Source organism: Condylura cristata, unplaced genomic scaffold, assembly GCF_000260355.1.
Source record: "Condylura cristata isolate star-nosed mole 26May11 unplaced genomic scaffold, ConCri1.0 scaffold00025, whole genome shotgun sequence".
Classification (NCBI taxonomy): Eukaryota; Metazoa; Chordata; class Mammalia; order Eulipotyphla; family Talpidae; genus Condylura; species Condylura cristata.
Genome location: NW_004567126.1, coordinates 26,249,371 through 26,261,537, shown reverse-complemented (window position 1 = coordinate 26,261,537; position 12,167 = coordinate 26,249,371). Strand labels below are relative to the sequence as shown.

General features: G+C 46.2%; 1 long non-coding RNA gene across 1 annotated transcript in view; it reads left to right on the top strand.

Moving 5' to 3' along the window:
• Nucleotides 1-12,167, top strand: part of LOC105854064 — a 165,951-nt gene that overhangs the window by 91,802 nt on the left and 61,982 nt on the right. The window contains exon 2 of the long non-coding RNA XR_001145790.1: nucleotides 1,238-1,338. This is a non-coding gene — a long non-coding RNA (uncharacterized LOC105854064). The remainder of the gene's footprint in view (nucleotides 1-1,237; nucleotides 1,339-12,167) is intronic.

Genomic DNA, 12,167 nt, shown 5'->3' with positions numbered 1-12,167 from the left:
ATGCCCCGCGTCTGCAGAGTGTGTGTGTCAATACCCAGCAGCTTGTCATTTTCAACTGTCAATTTGTTAGGCCACCCAGAACAATTAGCTCAGTGCATTAAACATCCCTAGGTTTAAAACTGCTTCAGTGTGGAGTATATATTACTATGCATAAAGCAGTTCTTTTCCAGAGTTTTCTGGAAGAAAGCAACAGGTATCTCTTGCTAACGATGGAGCAATTTGGCCTAGCTCGAGTCTCATAGAACCTGTCTTAGGTGAGATTGTAAAGTTCCTTCCTCTTTAGTCCCTGAAGATCTGCTCTCTGGAGTTCAGCCCTGAAGGAGGTTCTGGAGGCTATGTTCTTCTCATACTGTTAAGCTTTTATCCCACTATTCTGGGAAGGAGATGCTTCCTTATACATATTCAGCCCAATTGGCACCATTGTGATCTATCATTCAATTAGCTACTTAGGATGTGGCCTATTCTAGTCACAATAAAATCATTATGAAAATCCATGCAGAAATGACTTCCTGGGCATTCATTGGTTTCCAAATTAAAACATTTCCCACTGTTATTGTTTTTGTTTGAAAATTCCATAAGTGACTGGACCAAATTATGAATCAGTCATCTGCCAAATTATATTCTTAAAATCACCATCATTACGCGTTATTCTAATGTAAAAGGGAAGCAATCAAACCTAGGAGACATTAGCATATTCTTACATATCCCACAAGTCAAGAGAGCAGCTGATGTTATCCCAACTATGTCATCCCCAAAACCACCCAACCCTTTACCATTCTCCCAAAGAACACTCTTGCCCGTGCACACACACGTACTCACGTGTTGTATGCACATGTGCACACACATGCATGAACACACACAAGCACACACCTGAACACAACCTAGCAGTAGAACAAATTAAGTCATAAATCAACTTGCTAATCGCATGTGGACGAATGATTGATATCTTCAGTGGTCAGCGATGCCAGCTGGGCTATATGCCCTGGACAGCTGGTCCCAAGTCTGACATCTGGCCTCAGACTTGTGGAGATAAACAGCATTTTAAAGTAATTTTCCTAGGTAGGATGGGTATGGAGAATGTTTCATAAAGAAGAGAAATTTTGGTAGATGCACATGCATTTGTTTGTATATTGAAGACTCAGAAAATGCCACATTTCATATAAAATGTAAGCCAGTCTCGGAAGACTTGACAGGCTCACCTCATTTTGTTTGTGCTCTGCTTTATGACTCTTTGCAGATACCGTGTTTGACGAGCGGAAGGTCTGGGCTGTCCTGCGTCCTCGCGCCTGCTCTCCCCCAGCGCGTGCTGGCTTCCCATTCCTGCCACATTCACTTAAGGTATGGACACTTTTTTAGACACATCACCTTGCACTCAATAGACGACAGTGTAGTGTAAGCATAACTTTTACATGCACTGGGAAACCAGAATTCTCGACAACCAGCTTTATCGCAAGGTCCACTTTATTGCCATGGTCTGGAAATGAAGCCGGGGTATCTCAGAGGTAAGCCTGCATTTATTTTCCAGCTTGTTTGAGCGATGATATAAAATGTGTAAATTTAAGGTGCACGATGTGATGGTTTGACATGTGTATCTGTTGTGAAATCGTTACCCCGTAAGGCCATTTCACTCTTCATCACTTCCCATTGTTACACTATTTGTGATGAAAACTGAAGAGCTACTGTCTTAGTAACTGTCAAGTATAATAGAGTGTCCTGAACTGCATTCATCATTTCATATGTTTCTCCTAAAACCCAATGCATCACCCCGAACTTATTCCTCTTCAAGCCAGAAGTGGATGTATTGGAACACCTCGTGTCCCTCCTCTTTCCTGTACCAGCGACTGGTCTGTTCTCTTTTTCTATGAGTTCAGCTTTTTAAGCCTCTACATGTAAGGATCTGAGAATGATTTTAAACAGTAAGCTTATAAACTTACTAACTTTATTGTTTAGGGACGAAAACTGACTCTAAAGCCCATAGTTTATCAGGTATTTATGTAGAAAAAGAAAAATGATAACCTGTAAAAACATCAGTGGACCAAACATACAGTTAAGCTATCAGAGGCCATGAAGTGCAACAAGATGAGATCAAATTTGGCACCAGACGAACCAGGTTAGATATTTCATATTGCTGTTTGAGTTGTAAAGTCAAATCTACCTTCTAGGGTAAAGTGGAACTCAAGGAGGTACTCTACATGAAGGCATTTGATAAACTCTAGTGGCATCCCAGTCGCTACTTATTATTGTCATGGCATTTCATTTATAATGAAGCTGAGTTTTATGAGAGCAGGGTGCTGAGCTCTGCCTCTAGAGAGTGGCAAGCCCAGCCAGTGGCAAGATGGAACTCACTCTACTGTCTATCTGACTCACTAGAAATGTCTCTTTCCACAGCCCACCTCTGAGTTCCTTTCTGGAGGTGTTTTCCACAGTTGAGGTAGAGAGACTTCCTGGAGGAACTTGTCTGTTACACACCCTGTCACGTGACAGGCAGGGTTTTTGCTGAATGTCCCAATGATCACCCATTCCCAGCAAAAGGGCCCTGCCTCCAGGGCCCGGACACAGGGGCATTTGGTGAGGGACGGGGGCAGTGGCTGCAGAAGGCCACCTGGATCATAGGATGTGCAGATGAGGTGTCGAGGGGACAGAGGCAGGGTCCTGGCAACTGAAGTGTGGGGCAGTAGAAGGAGGGATCGTCCGAGCCTGTCTCCTGAGCTAAGGCCAGTCCTGCTCCGAGGGATCCGTACTTGCATACCTCCAGTGTTTCACGCCAAAAAAGCCCAGACCAATTCTGCTCTTATAAACCTGGCTCTTTCATGCCTTAGGTGTGGTTCTCTCTTCTCATTATTTCCTTCTTTGGCAACAGCCCAGGTAGCAGCTTGAGGAGCTGCTTGTGAAGGGTAAGTCTCCCCAATATTTAGGACAGGCCTCCCCAGCAGTGGTATCTGATTGTGGACTATTCCCAGCAGAGGTCCTTTGAGAACCTGCAGGCTCATGAGGGACGTTTGCCATTTCCTTAGCTGCATGGAAGAATGAAAATTGGGCATACTGCCCCCAATTAGGATTTCTCCCAGAACTTTCTATCAGAGACTCCTCTCTCTATGGCAGGGCAGACATCTAACCACTGAGTATCTGGGCTTAGGATTCACCTTCTCCTGGTCCTGTGAGCCCTTGCCTCTCCTCTCCTGTCTTATTCCTGAACTTGAGGTATAGGCCCTCATTTTGCTCCATTGACTTCAGGATTCACATCCGGGAAGCTTTTCCTTACACGTACACTTCAATTTATTCGCGGCCTCCTTGCCTGGTCGCCTCCATTCCTCAGCCCCCACTTGCCTGCCTTTGGCCACTTTTCTCTGGGCTCTTTTCTGCTTAGCTTCTGATGTGCCACTTTTCCCTGCCCCTCAGTTTGTGAGTGCATATCGTTCCTCACACGAGTGTGTAAATTATTTAGCTGTCCTTTCCTGCCTTCATAGTCATGCACCACGCCCTTCCGGAACTGCTCGTCATCCCTCAACTACCAGGGCCCCAGAAGGAGAAGTTGTATTTTAGAGCATGAATAGAGACACCCAGGTCAACCAATTTGATTACTACAAGAGGCCAGTGAATTCAGTTAAGCAACTACTGAATTTTGGCCAGGGTTGAAGGGGAGTACGAGCTGGGAATAAATCAGTGAAACCAGTTGGGTTAAGTGGACCGGTCGTTTCAGCACAGATGCCTGATCCCTTTGCCCCACGTAGACACAGCCTCAGTGAGCTTCCGAAACAGTTCCCATAGCAACTACACAAAGAAGAAATGTCACTAGGAGGCAGCGCGTGTGGAGTGTTTTTTTTATCGCCCTCTCCCTGACTACCTTCAGGTTCTTTCCATACCCCTTAGGTGCTGGCCATCTGGGTGTGTTCTTTTATTCCTCTTGGTTTCCCCAGGAATGAATTCCATTTAAAATGCCCTTTCTTACCTGCCTCTGACTGACAGATTGAGATTGTCATCTGCAATTGCAAACTTCAGTCCTTTGTGTCTTTAATGAAATCCTGTCTCAAACTGGCCCTGTCTTTCTCCCTCGAACTTTACAGGTCCTCTTTGCTATGGGACTGGGCAGTTTATTGCAAAGGGATTAAGATTTTAGCTCCAGGACCTGTTCTAGATGGTTTCTCACTGAAGAAACTCATCATTTTGGCCCGACAGCCCCTGCGGCTCCGCAAACCTCAGCCTGTAGTCCCCTCCCCCTTGCCGCCCCCCCCCCCTTCTGGTCCTGACCTCTAAGAGTCAGAACTTTGTGTTTTGGCAGTTGGCAGACAGCGGTCCAACTCAGCTTCCTCCACTGATCTCTGCCTTGGCCCAGACCCTCCTCTTCTGAACCTTGTAGATGTCGTCACTGGAATGACACCAGTCCTCCTGTGTGTTTGATGCAGACCTCAGTTTGTAGTTTCTACCGTGTCGAGCTACAAGAACTTTCCTGTTACACACATGTAGCAATTAAAGTCAAGGCATGGAGGCTCCCTGCCACCAGAGTGGTCTTCTCTAACCGTCTCTCAGATCTACCCTCACAGTCCTCAGACCTTAGTACAGGTGCTGGCTAGTTCTCTTCACTGTCCACTGAGGCCCACAACTACATGTGATAAGCCCTCTCTTCCTGGGCTTCCTCCTCAATGTTGTCCTTGACATTTGGGATGGTCCCTCATGGACAGCATCATGGTGGTCTTTTCTCCTAGGAGGCCTGATGGCACAGACAGTGCGACCCTGGCAGTGGGTGTGTTTGTCTACTAGGTGCATCCTTCCGGCTTTGACCCGGAGTTTTTCCTTTCCTTGGAAGCTTCTGCGCTCTTCTCCTTGGGCAGTCCTGTGGGGATGTCATCATCATCAGGAGTATTGGAACCCAGAGGAACCTCCTTTAAGCAGATACAGCACCACGGGGCAGGCTGCCTCCCCCAAACCTGTTGCACTATGTGTGAGTTTATTTCCTCTCCGTTTTGGAATCACTCCCCCAAAGAATAGTTTCCAAGTTCTTGTTTCTACTACATGTGCAAAGAGCTTTTGCTTCAAGTTGCCTGTTCAATCTCCTATCGCAAAAGCAGCCTTTTAAACCATCTCTGCTAGGAGAGGCATCAGACTCCCTTGGGTGGACACTCAGTCTTTCACAAGTTCATCCCAATGTACACCTGTGGTTTGTGCCAAGATAAGGGAGATGCAGACATCTCTTGCTTCAGTCAAACAGTTTGTCTACTGGCCCCCACATCACCTCACTGTATTTCAGCTGTAGACCTTTCTTCATGCTCCTCTTACCTGGCATGGCCACTGTCTTCTGTGTTCAAGCTCTCCCTCCAAATCTGCCACTCCATGCATACATTCTTTTAAGGCCAGTTTTGACCAGGTAGCTTTCTATGATTCTTCCTCAGCACTGCTTTTTTCGGTGTTTGTGTAAGTACGCAAGTAGTATGTGAGAAACCGCCACAGCAAAATCTGACCCAAGACGGGGAGAAGCCACCACAGCAAACACTCACCCAGGATGGGGGCATCTGTTGTCCTGCTCAGGGCTTGTCGTTCAACCCATCTTCTGGGTCAGCTGGGCAGCTCTGCTCCCCTGGAGGGTTAAACACTCAGGGCTTGTCGTTCAACCCATCTTCTGGGTCAGCTGGGCAACTCTGCTCCCCTTGAGGGTTAAGCAGTGGGCTGCAGTGAGGAGTCAGGCTTAGGTCTGCTTGTGCATTCACTTGGGCTCGTGGGTGACAGGGTGTGGATCCCTGGAGATGTTCTCATGCAGGCCCCTGAGAGCAGAAGAAGCAAGCCCAGCATAGCCCAGCTTAATGGCTCCTGCTCAAATCACTCACAAATGTCCCATTGCCAAATCAAGCCGTGTGGCTGAATCAATGTCTGGTCGCAAGGGGAGGGAGAGAGGATGATGTACATGAGTCACAGTGTGTTGAAATGCCCTTGCTTGTATAACCATGCTCCATTGACCCGAATGAGCAATAAGCGTCTGCTTAAAGGGCAGGGCTTCATATTCATTTCATCATGTGACAGTCATAGCATCTATTCAAATGGCCAAAAGATAGCTAGATCCAAATTAATATTTGTGTTTTCACTGCATATGTTAATTCAAGTTCTTAGTGCACTTTTATACTCACAGCAAAATTGAGCAAAAGATAGGGAGTCTCTTACATACCCCCTGCCCACACCCGCGTCCCCTCCCCCAGTGTCAACACTCTCAACCCCCCAAGTGGACCACTTGCTGTAACTGATGAGTCTTCATTGACATGCCTCCACAGTTTGTTAGGTTCCCTCTTGGTGATGTATGTTTTACATCACCTGGACAAAAACATTTTTGAAGATTTATTTTTTGATGCATATAAGAACTGGGGTGTAGGCCAGAGGTGTGGGGAAGGGGTAAGAGGATTCACTAGAGACATCTTTGTCGAAGTAATTGCTGTGCATCTGGCCATTGCCTCCATCCACCCCTGGCAGCGACGCTCTGCCTGCTCATGGCGGGACATCCGTGTTCTCTGCACGGGCACTGCATGCTCGTGCTGTATCGTTGATGCCCTCTCATGCACAGGGCTTTTCCTCTTGTGGCTGTGCTGCTGACCATGTCAAGTTCTTCCCAGATGAATTATGTTCACCTGTTCTTTCTCGTGGCTTCCTGTGAGGTGAACTTCCTACATGGTGGTGACATCTCTCTCGGGACCAGCTCCGCCATGCATGTATGTTCTTTAATTTTTTGAATTTTAAACAAATGATGAATGAGTTGCTCAATAATTGGTCCAGAGGTATCTGTGTGCTGATTGTGTGTGTGCGTGTGTGTGTATATATCTCCTAGGGCCTTTGTGATAAGCTAGGGAAACACACATTTTAGGAATTCCTTATTCCAGTTCAACTGGCCCTGTCTCCAGCTCAGTGGTTTCGTCTGAGTGGAAACATCTGGCCTTCTCCTCACAAGTGGTGAGATGAAACCACTTTGCTTTTCCCCAGATCCTGCGCTGCATGCCCTACAACAGAGCGTTATGTTTCCCCAAGTCGCAATAATGCTGCTATTGCCAGATCCCATAGTCCAACTGAGGGGAAGGCGATTCTTGATGTTAAGAATGACTTTTTCAAAAATCTCACTCTCACCTTAAGTGCATCTGGACCAAGGCAGGGAAGTGTGTATCAGTGTTGAATGACTTGGGTACGTCACATTAGGACTTTCTCTGTAAAAATCTATGTGCTTCTGGTTGATTCAATAAATGTAAAGCGACAGTTTCTCTCATCTCATTGTTGATCGATAGAGGTAAGTGACTTACAGTTCCTTGGCAGAAAGGGCTAATGACAGTCTTGTTCTCAGTTGCTTCAAGGCCTGTGATTGAAGAGCACACAAACCCCCAAAGCACAGGCCCCAACTTGCCCCCTCTCGCTCCTCGCTTAAATCATCCTTGTGGCTCCATGCTCGGATTCAGCCATTTCTCTGGCACTGTCCTCTGAGGGGGTGGCACAGCTGTCCTGGGTAGATTGCCACATGAGGATCCTGGGCTCATCTCCCCACCCCAACTCTCACAACCTCCATCTTGTCTCTTGTCACACAGACTCTGGGAGGTCCCACCTCTTACATTGCTGGTAATCATTGACAATGATAAACCAAATCAGGTTTATGATATCAAAAGAGATTGCAAGTAACAGGGCTTGTCTGATTTATGCCGAGAGGCCACCAGAAAGTAAAAATCAAGAGGGACGCTGAGAACGAGAGTGAGTAATGAGGCAGTCTGGCTAGCTGGTCACCCATGTTGTGTCCTTGTCCCCTCCTGAGCTGGTAGCTGGACTAAATTTCCTAGCTGCTCTTGGGCAAGTTCTGCTCACGATTCTGTCCAGTGGAGTGCAGGCACAAATGGTGTCTGCCTCTTCAGTTTGCCCCATAAAACTTCCCACATGTCTGCCAACTGGGTTTGAGAACTGGAGGCAACCCTGATAGCCATGTGTTGAAGAGGGAAGAGCCCTCTTCTCCAACAGGTCATAGAGGAGCTAGGGTGTTAGGAGCAAGAACCCACTGAGAGTCCTGGATGGAAACAGACCAGGGAGCAGAGAGTCAGCTCACCACTTGCGAGGAGAAGCCCAGATGACGATAGGAGAAGGGGTCTGTCTAGTCTCACTAAACAGCTGCCACTGCTGGAGAGCTTCCGGGCCTCTGCATCTCCCAGGGTACAGTTCAGCTTCTAGAGAGTGATTGTGGATTGTCGAGGAGGGATTTGATAAACTCACTGCATGAAGAGGAATGTGCTAGGCTGCAGTGATCCAAAGCAGCCCGTGTGCTCTCAGGTCTGCCCAGACCTGTGAGTGGATGATTTGACTGGAGAGAAAAAACCTAAGAAAGTCTTTCTCTTCCCCACACCTGCCCTTACTCTGGCCAAATATTTTTACTTGGTTATGTTCCTTTGGGTTTTAAAAAAAGTCCTCTCAACAAAGAAAAAAGTATGCTGATGAAAAGACCCAACAATTCAAGCACCCGCAGGTTTTAATTAAGTTTCTTTGTTCCCAGCCTCAACCCGGGCTTCCTGAGCAGCACAGGTGCCCCTGAAATCACCGGGAAGTGGCCTGGGAGCTTGTTTAATGTCACTGCCTAATCACTTCGCTAAATGTCACTGCTCAGGGTGTGCGTTTTATTGTTGATTTCTCCTCTGTTCATCTACACTCTCAGGTAGGAGCCCCTCAAAGCATCTGCAGGCAAGAGTCAAACCTTCCCCATCAGGGTTCACTGCTTGTTTCAGGATCTAGAATTCTGGAAGAGCCTCCGGGCTGGGTAGACTTATTCCTGTGACTAGATAATGTTTCTGTTGCAATAGGGGTGCAATCTGTGCTGACTCAGAGTCCTTTTAATGCTGAAAACTGAGGTTTTATATGCTTTTATATTTTTTTATGGCTCTTCCAAATTCCTGCATTTTGGTAAGGCCTCTGCCACCTTGATCCTCTAAAGAGGCACAAACAAGAGTTCTTGGTTTTCCTTAGATGTTTCGATAGCATAATAACTTTGTTCTTCCAAATTCAGCCCTCACCCCAGACTTGTGTTCCATGCTCATTTCTTCCAGAGTGCTGATAAAGAATAGCCATACATTGTAAGCATAGTTTGAATACACTTCAAAAAGATAGCACAGTGTAATTTGCTCTCTGGGTTCTTCACATAAGGGAATAGTGCAGATGAGGGTGGTGAGCAGAGGGGCACTGGAGTTAAGGGCACGGGAGACTTGCTCTGTCCACATTTTCTCAGGATCTCTGACCTTCAGAAGGTCAGACATCTTTGCTTCATCTTTGCTTCATCTTCCTCTCCTTCATTTTTTTATTGAAACCATGACTCGATACAGTCAACCGTCTTTTCTTTCTCGAGGCCTATGTGGTAAAATGAGTTTATTTAACAACATGAGTCAGCCAAGGATGTTAAAATGTTTGAGTAGGTCTATGGGGGGGGTGGCTTGAGAGGGACCAGGAGCTGCCCATACTACAGGCCTGTAAGCAGCACTTTGAAGACCAAGACCTAGAATAGTGATTCTCAATTACATCTACACATTACTACCGCCTAAATTAATTATTGACATATAAATTCCATCCTCAATCGCTTGAATCAGATTTGAATAGTAGGTTAAAGTCCAAATAGAATTTAGAAAACTTGAACTCATCTGGTGATTCTAATGGATCATGAATCTTGAGAATCTTTGCCTGAGAGAAACTTTGTCATCCAGAGTTCAAGGGCACATTCATAAGAATGTGTACCACAGGGCTATGTAGCATATAACTAGAGGTATACAAGTTGTCCATTGTTCATGTATGGTTAAGTCAAATTGTGGTGTAGGTACAAAATAGAATTTCATTAAGAAGTCAAGACATATAAATAGATTTGCATCTACCAATATGGACACATGTCAAAAATACTATAGCAAAGGAAGAAAGAAGCAATTATATTGCTAGTAGAGTGACAGTTAAGCTATATATAGGTAATGCTCTGTGGGTGTGGGAACAAACACATGTGTAGAAACCTGTAGAAGGTGAGTTGGTTCCTTTTCCAGTGTGAAGAGCAGAAATGGGGACTTTAACCAAAAATGTAAACCAAAAGACAGTCCTTTCATGGAATATTGGTGACAGTTTGTCTCAGCTTTACTGAGTGAACAACTCAATACAGGCCAAAAAGTAAAACTCTCCAGCTCTTACAGATGAACTTCATTAGAATAATTTTGTGAATTTGTTGGGGGACAGAAATAAGAATGCATTAGGTTGAGGCGAGAGTATGACATGAGACCACTTCTTTCGTTAGCGCTAGAAAGCTAATTAGCAAAAGGAAATGAAGAGCTCAGGGTGGCAGAAGGAATCAGAAGGTGTGTTGATGTGAGAGTCTTGAACCAAGTGATGAGTGGAAGGAGCAGGATCTAGAAAGAAGAACAATAAGGTTAAGGGTAGAGAGTAAGTGGCTGTCCGCCAGGAATTCTGAAGGGAGCAAGTGTGCAGAACAGTGAACCCTAACACTGCTCCAGACCAGCATGCAGCACGTTCATCTGGCATATTCACTACAGATATACTCCCCAACGCCTTGATTTTTATTTATTTATTTTTTACCAAAAAGAAATGGACCACCAGGTTGCTTAATAGTAGATTCTTGACTTTTGTTTTTGGGGATTTAGATGAAGCTGGGTGTTTTGGGTATTTTTTTTTTTAAAGATTTACTTATTTATGCACACAGAACTGGGGTACAGGCCAGAGTGCAGGGGTGGTGAGAGGATTCACAAAAGACAGAGTGGGGAGCAGAACAGGCAGATCGACGAAGTACGCTGCTGAGGTGAGGAGGGGAGCAGCGGGCGGGTCAAGAGAGGCCTGCTGCACCATGTGGGTCACCTTCAGGGCAGGGATCAAACTCATGCTGAAGTGGCTTTAGCTTCTTAGTGCTGTGCTGTAACCTGCTGCACCACCAGGGAGGGCCATTTTGGGTATTTTTAACAAGGTCTCTGAGTGATTTCTTTGCTCCTCAGATTTGGGAAGCACTTGTTTAGGGCACAGGGCAGGGCAAGAGAATAGTCTTGGACAGAAGAAATAACACTTATTTTGAGAAAGGGAGAAGTCTTTAAGGAAGTGACAAGTTGCAGTGGGTTGAGCCTTTGTCCTGGGCAACGGTGATTGCTATTCCTTTAGAGGCATTTCTCCCAGGAATGAACAGTTCAGTCCTTACAGTCAAAGTAAGGTGGCTACAGCTCCAGACAAGGTGACTGCATACCTGCGGGTGCCGTAGGGCCACAGAGCAGTCAGCCAAGAGTTGCCCAAGCCAGGGCTCAGTTCCTCCACTGGGACGCTGGTGTGTGCTGTGGTCTGGGAGCGAAGAGGAGGGGCATGAGTTGTGAGAGACTGACAGAAAACTCTCAGCCAGGTGAGCCACCCTCCCCCCCCCCCCTTTCTGAGCTTCATCTCTGCTTGAGCCCATTCTCCCCAGTGTGCTGTCCATCTGCTCAGCAAGCCAGAATCCTCTCCTCAGGAGCCCTCTCTGAATCCTTTGTAAGAACCGTTTCCTGGGAGACTTCCCCAGACTCCCAGCTGCAGGCACTGTCTTCCCCAGTGTCCTCGGACTCGTGTCCGTGCCTGGCGTGGAATATTCCACTTTGTTGCTGCAGCACCTCTCCCTCTGTAGCTTAAAAGGCACACTGCAGATTTTTCAGTAAATAACCGCAGATTAATTAATATAGGGATACATGGAGTGATGGTGGGAACCATGGCCAGATGGAGGTCCAGGAGCATGAGCGTCCAGAGAGACCATTCTGTCCCAGTGATGCAAAGTGATTGAAGTATTTATTCTTGAGGTCTAGTGAGATGGGCTTGTTTGTCCTGGTAGAATCACCCAAGGAAACTGGACTTCAAGATGAATCTATCTCCTGTTCTTTAGTTGCAATCAAATACAAAGTCCTGTGTGGGAAAGGGGCTATTTTTTTTGCCCAGATAGAAAGTAAGAGGTCTCCGTTTATCAGACCCATATTGTCTTTCTGGAACCCACTTTTTCAAGGCAACTGGCCCTGACTCTTTCCCATGTGAATTTAGCACATCCCATACATATGTCTGTGTAGTTATGATTGTTTAGCCCATGAGACACACTTGTAAGTCCTATTACTGTGATATGTACTGTGTATGTCATCTGCTGTATAACTGTGTATCTACTCTATATTGTATATGAATGTCATTCCCAA